Here is a 5850-nt window from a genome sequence, read left to right on the forward strand (position 1 = left end):
ATAACTTGGGATGTCGGGGTGCAAGTGATGCATGTGCTCAGTCATATAGTTTAACCTTGCCTGAGTGTTGATGCTGAATTCTTCTCGATGCAGTTGCCTTCTTTCATTTAGCATGCTGAATTCGTTGAATGCTTTCATCTGATTCATCTGGCGTTGATTGAGTTCCTGGAGGCGTTTATCTTGGCTTTCTTGCCTTTCAGACACTTGATTGATGGCTTGAGTAAGCTGGGAGTAGTGCTCTTGTTGCTGCTCCATTAGCTGTTTCTGCCATTCCCTTTATTGATTCATCCAATTTGTTAGCATTTCCTCTTGATGATCCATTCTCTGAGATTGAAATTGCAGTTGTTGTTCTTGTCCTTCCATGTATATTCTTGATAAATCATCAATGGCTCCTCGGATGTGACCCAAATTGATGTTGGTTGGGTCATAATACCCTTCTTGATGATGTTCTGTTGGTTGGGTTTCTTCTTGGACAGGTTCTTCCTTTTGTGCTTCTTCTGATGCCCTCTTCCTTAGATGGGGTCTTTTCTGCTGTTGAGCTGGAGTCACATGGGTTATGCGTTGGAGTGTAAGTGATCTCCTAAGACCTACCGAAGTTGGATTGCTATCTTCAAAGACAACCTTAGCTTTCATGCATAATCTAAGGATGGTGCTGGGGTACCAAAGTCTAGCACCCGAGTCTTTCTTCTCGGCTGATTCTTGAATTCCTTCAGCTATAATTTCATGCACATTGATGCTTCCACCCCTTATTAGACAATGTACCACGGTAGCTCGAGCAATATTGACCTCAGAATTATTTGCGGCTGGAAGGATAGATCGTCTCACAAGCTCAAACCATCCCTTGGCTTCCGGGATGAGGTCTCCTCTCTTGATGAACCGGGGCCTCATATCCAAATATCTTTCCCAGTCAGATACCACAATGCATATGTCACCTACAATTTCTTCCAATTCATCATTGGCGGGACCATTGTTCATTCTTTCTTGGTACCCGAGCTCAACAAATTGTGGTGATTTCAGATGAAGAGTTCTAATTATAGCATTTGGGCTGAAATCTACCTCTGTTCCTCTTACATAGCTTTTGAAGGTGGGGGTTATGGTCTTGTCTTCTCTAACCACATTTGCATAAAATTCCCTGATGAGAGTTGCATTTACCCTTGCTTCCGAGTTAGTGAGCTTTTTCCAACACCTTTTCTCAATCTTCTCCCAAATTTGTGGATATTCATCTTTATTGAATTGGAATGTTGATTCGGGCAGTATCTTCTTGTCCTTTATTCGTTCGAACTCGAGCTCATGGAAGGCTATTTTGAATCTCCCGGCGTCGAAGGAAGGCTGCTCCATGGGTTCCTTTCCTCTTCACCTTTTGGAACTAGATGATGCCATGAGTGAGATTTGAATTGTGAAGATAGTAAAGATTAGGGTTTTGAAGATAGAGTTCGGTTGGGTTGAGGCAGAATGTGTTTTGGAGAAATGTGTTTTGAGATAAGGAAGAGAAGTGGGTTGGATGAATATTTGAGAGGGACTAGATTGGTGAGGGTTCTTTATATAGGCTGGTGGTGATAGTTGAATGGTGTAGATCAATGGCACGGCCTTGATAGTGAACGGTTGGGGTTTGGTGCAAGGTAAGCACAAGGATTACCTCCTTTATGGGGTCTTGGTTCGGTCTTCGAAATGATCTATTCCTAATGTTGCATGGCAACACTTCCAAGGACATTCCCCATGAAGACAAGTGTGAAATTCCCTTGGCCGAATCTCCCTTCTTCAATTGCCCCATCAAGTACCATCAATGTACTTTTTGATTCCCTATATACAAAAAGAAAATGTAATGGGTTATTTGAAATTTTTGGTGGGAAAAATTTGTGAACTAACAAAATATTTATTTTTCTTTTGTTTTTGCATGACTAAATGCTTTCCATGAATGTAAATCAATCAGCCATTAAGCTTCCCATGCATGCACATTGGTACATCAAACTTGTTTGTGATCACATGGTGTAACAAGTTTGGGGAATAAATCTTCCTCATAGGGTGTGTTCAAACCTCACTTGATGTGTTTTGAACACCAAACTTATCATGTACTATACGTTGCATGTAGAGGAGCTTTATATTAGTTGTCAAAATTGATTTGAAATTCCATGGAAATTGCCTTATTACTATTATTAGAGATTTAAGAAAAGAGGTATAGAACATGGGTTGCCTCCCATGAAGCGCTTCTTTAACGTCATTAGCTTGACGGTTGACCCTTGTCAGGGTGGTTGGTGGTGCTTGAAATCCTCTCCTCTTGCAGTGAACCTATGTCCATTGGCTTTGTTGATAAGCTCCATATGCTCCAAAGATAAAATTTTGTTGATAGTGTACACAGGAGGCAGCTGAGATGGAATAGTGGGGAGGTGAGGTGGTATAGATGGAAAGTATGTAGAGATCACTTCATCACCTGGCAAAAAATTTTCTGTAGGAATTTTCTTATTTCTCCATCCCCTTGGAACTTTCTTCTTTGTATCTCTTGATGCTTGCTTGTTCTCTATAGCTCCTTTCCTTAGGGGATCCTTGTTGTTTCCTCTGCATGAATCTGGTGGTTTTGGTTCCCTTTGGATTACCTTTGAATGAGGTTCTTCTTGAATATGTGACTTCCCATCCAATGTGGTTTCCAATTGTGTTGTTTGTGCTTCTTTGTTTGTTTCTTGCATCAATGCTTCATTCTGCTCTTCTCTTAATTCTTTATTTTCTTGACTTGATTCTTGTGAGAGGTTGAAAACATTGAAAGTGAGCTGCTCATCATGTATTCTCAGCACTAGCTCTCCTCGCTCTACATCTATGAGTGCTTTGGTTGTGGCTAGGAATGGTCTTCCCAGAATGATGGGATAAATAGGATTCTCATCCATTTCCAAAACAACAAAATCTGTGGGAAGATAGTAGCTCCCAACCTTAACCAGCACATTTTCAACCACTCCTATTGTTTGTTGTTAAGTTTTGTCAGCCAACCTGATAATTACATCAGTAGGAGTTAGTTCATTAATTTGGAGCTTCTTCATGAGGGAGAGAGGCATTAAGTTGATGCTTGCTCCCAGGTCACAAAGCCCTTTGTCAATCATTGTTCCTCCTATGGCACAATGAATGTGGAAACTCCCTAGATCCTCCTTCTTTGTGGGTGGCCCTGGTTGAATGAGAGCACTGCAATCCCTGTTCATCTTTATTGTTTGTCCACCCTTTAATGGACTTTTTCTGGCTAGTAACTCCTTTATATACTTGACGTAGAAAGGCATTTGCTGGAGAGCTTTAATAAATGGTATATTTACATCAAGAGATGCAAACATATCATGGAATCTTGAGTACATTCTCCCTGCTACACCACCTTTAAGCCTGTGGAGAAAAGGTGCATATGGGTTCAACACCTCCTTCTTCTTTAGCTCTTCCTTGGATGTAAGTTGAGTTGTATAGCTTCCTTCCTCCTGGCTTTCCTTTTGGTTATTCTGGAGGTGTTCTACTCCATTCATACTCCCCTCATTACTTGTGGTTATCATTTTGCATTCTTCCCATCTCACCTTCTTTGTTTCTCCTCTTGGATTATTCTCTGTATCACTGGGGAAACCATCAGTGGGTTTGGGAATTTGTTGAGATAAATACCCTACTTGGGACTCCAATCTCTTGATGTTTTCTCCTTGGTTCTTAATATTGGCTCGCACTTCTTCCTTAAATACTTTGTTGTCTTGGACTTCTCTACATAAGTTTTCAAGTAGAGCTTCAATCTTTGAGAGCCTATCATCTGTTGATGATGGTGGGTTGAGATTAGGTGGTTGAGAAGGTGGGTTAGATGGATGTTGGTAATATCTCTGTGAGGTGTTTTGATGAGTAGCATTGTTGTTGGAGTTGAGGTTGTGGCATCTCTGATCTTACCCTTGGTCTGGTTGGTTTCCCCATCCAAAGTTGGGGTGATTTCTCCATCCAGAGTTGTAAGTTTTAGAGTATGGATCATGGACTTGTCTAGGTGAGTTTCCAACATAGTTGGCTTGCTCCCAATCACCTTCTTCTCCTATGTTTACTCCTTCTTGAGCTGATGATGAGGTGATGGCTGCTGCAACTTGGTTCTCCTCCATCTTCTTGGTAAGATCTGCTAGCTGCTTGGTGATCACCTTGTTTTGAGCTAACAATGCATCCATGTGGTTCAGCTCCATTACTCCTTTGGTTTTACTTCTTTCGGAGGCATAGAAGTAGTCATTTTCAGCAACTGTTTCAATGACATCTATGGCTTCTTCAATGGTTTTCTTCTTGTTTAGAGAGCCTCCTAATGAATGATCCACAACCTTCTTTGACTCATAGGAAAGACCTTCATAGAAGATGTGAAGTTGAACCCACTCATTAAACATCTCTGGTGGACATCTCCTTGTCAAGTCTTTGAATCTCTCCCATGCTTCATAAAGTGTCCCACCATCTTGTTGTCTAAAAGTTTGCACCTCAGTTCTTAGCCTATTGATCCTTTGAGGAGGGTAAAATCTTGCCAGAAACTTGTTCACCACTTCTTTCCAATTAGTTAAGCTCTCCTTTGGGAAGGATTCAAGCCATTTGGATGCCTTGTCCCTGAGTGAAAAAGGGAACAAGAGCAACCTATAGACATCTGGGTAGACTCCATTGGACTTTACTATGTCACAAATCCTCAGGAAGGTGGTCAAATGTTGATTAGGATCTTCTTGAGCACCTCCTCCAAATGAGCAATTATGCTACACAAGAGTGATGAGCTGGGGTTTTAGCTCGAAATTGTTGGCATGTATGGTGGGCTTCTGAATGCTGCTTCCACAGTTTCCTGGATTAGGATTGATATAGGATCTTAAGACTCTCCTTTCTTGCCCAGCCCAGTTTGCATGGCCTTCTCTGACATGATTATGATCTTCTTCTTCACGATTGTTCTCCAAATTCTCTTCCATGTTGGGTTCAAAATACTTTTCCTCTCCTTCCTCAACACCAATAATCCTTTTCCCTTTTGCTTCCCTTCTTAGTCTCCAAAGGGTTCTTTCAGGTTCTGAATCAAAGGATGTTGAAACCCCTTCTCTTCTCCCTGTCATACAACAAATAGATTGCACAACAGGAGAAAAAAATGAAGAAACTATTCTTGTTAGAGTAATTGTTAGTGTGAGTGATGCAAATTATCAAACAGTTAGTGGGTTAGTGAGCAGAATTGTAATCAAAGAAAGAAAGAACGAAAAATAAAAGAGGGTGCAGGGGGTGAGGAAGAATTTAAAATAAACTAAAAGAAATTAACTGAATAAACTAAACAAAAAGAAAAATGCTCAATCTAGTGATCTTCAAACTTAATCATTGTTGATTCAAAATCAATCCCCGGCAAAGGCGTCATAAACTTGACGCATGAAAACTTATCTCTCAACAAATTTTCCTTCGGCAAGTATACCGAATTATCGTCAAGTAAAACTCAAAATAGAGTGAGGTCGAATCCCACAAGGGTTGATTGGTCAAGCAATTTTAGTTAGAAGAATATGCTAGTTGAGCTAAACAGAATTTAGATTGACATGCAGAAATTTAAATGACTGGAAAGTAAATAACAAAAATTAAAGTGCAGAATCTTAAATGCGAATTTGGGGTAATGAGCATGAAATTAAATGGCAGAAAGTAAAGAGAATGGGTAAGATCAAAAATGTGGAAATCATTGGGTTTAGGAGATGTTGCATTCTCCGGATCAAGTTCATTCTCATTTCTTCCTCAATCAATGCATTTATTGATCTCCTTGGCAATCTTAAGTGATTGGATCCCAATTCCTTGGTAATCCAATCTCTCTAAGCTTGAACAATTGCCCAATTCCTTGATTTAATTGCTCATGGGAAGAGATGAAGTGTGGTCACTGATTAT

General features: G+C 40.3%; 1 non-coding gene across 1 annotated transcript; it reads left to right on the forward strand.

Annotated features, from left to right (window-relative positions):
• Positions 1-4352: 4352 nt before the first annotated feature.
• On the forward strand, positions 4353-4460 carry LOC112798876 (small nucleolar RNA R71). Its single transcript, XR_003200473.1, has one exon. It is a non-coding gene; the product is annotated as a small nucleolar RNA R71 (small nucleolar RNA).
• The last annotated feature ends 1390 nt before the right edge of the window (positions 4461-5850 follow it).

Source organism: Arachis hypogaea, chromosome 4 (genome assembly GCF_003086295.3).
Source record: "Arachis hypogaea cultivar Tifrunner chromosome 4, arahy.Tifrunner.gnm2.J5K5, whole genome shotgun sequence".
Taxonomy (NCBI): Eukaryota; Viridiplantae; Streptophyta; class Magnoliopsida; order Fabales; family Fabaceae; genus Arachis; species Arachis hypogaea.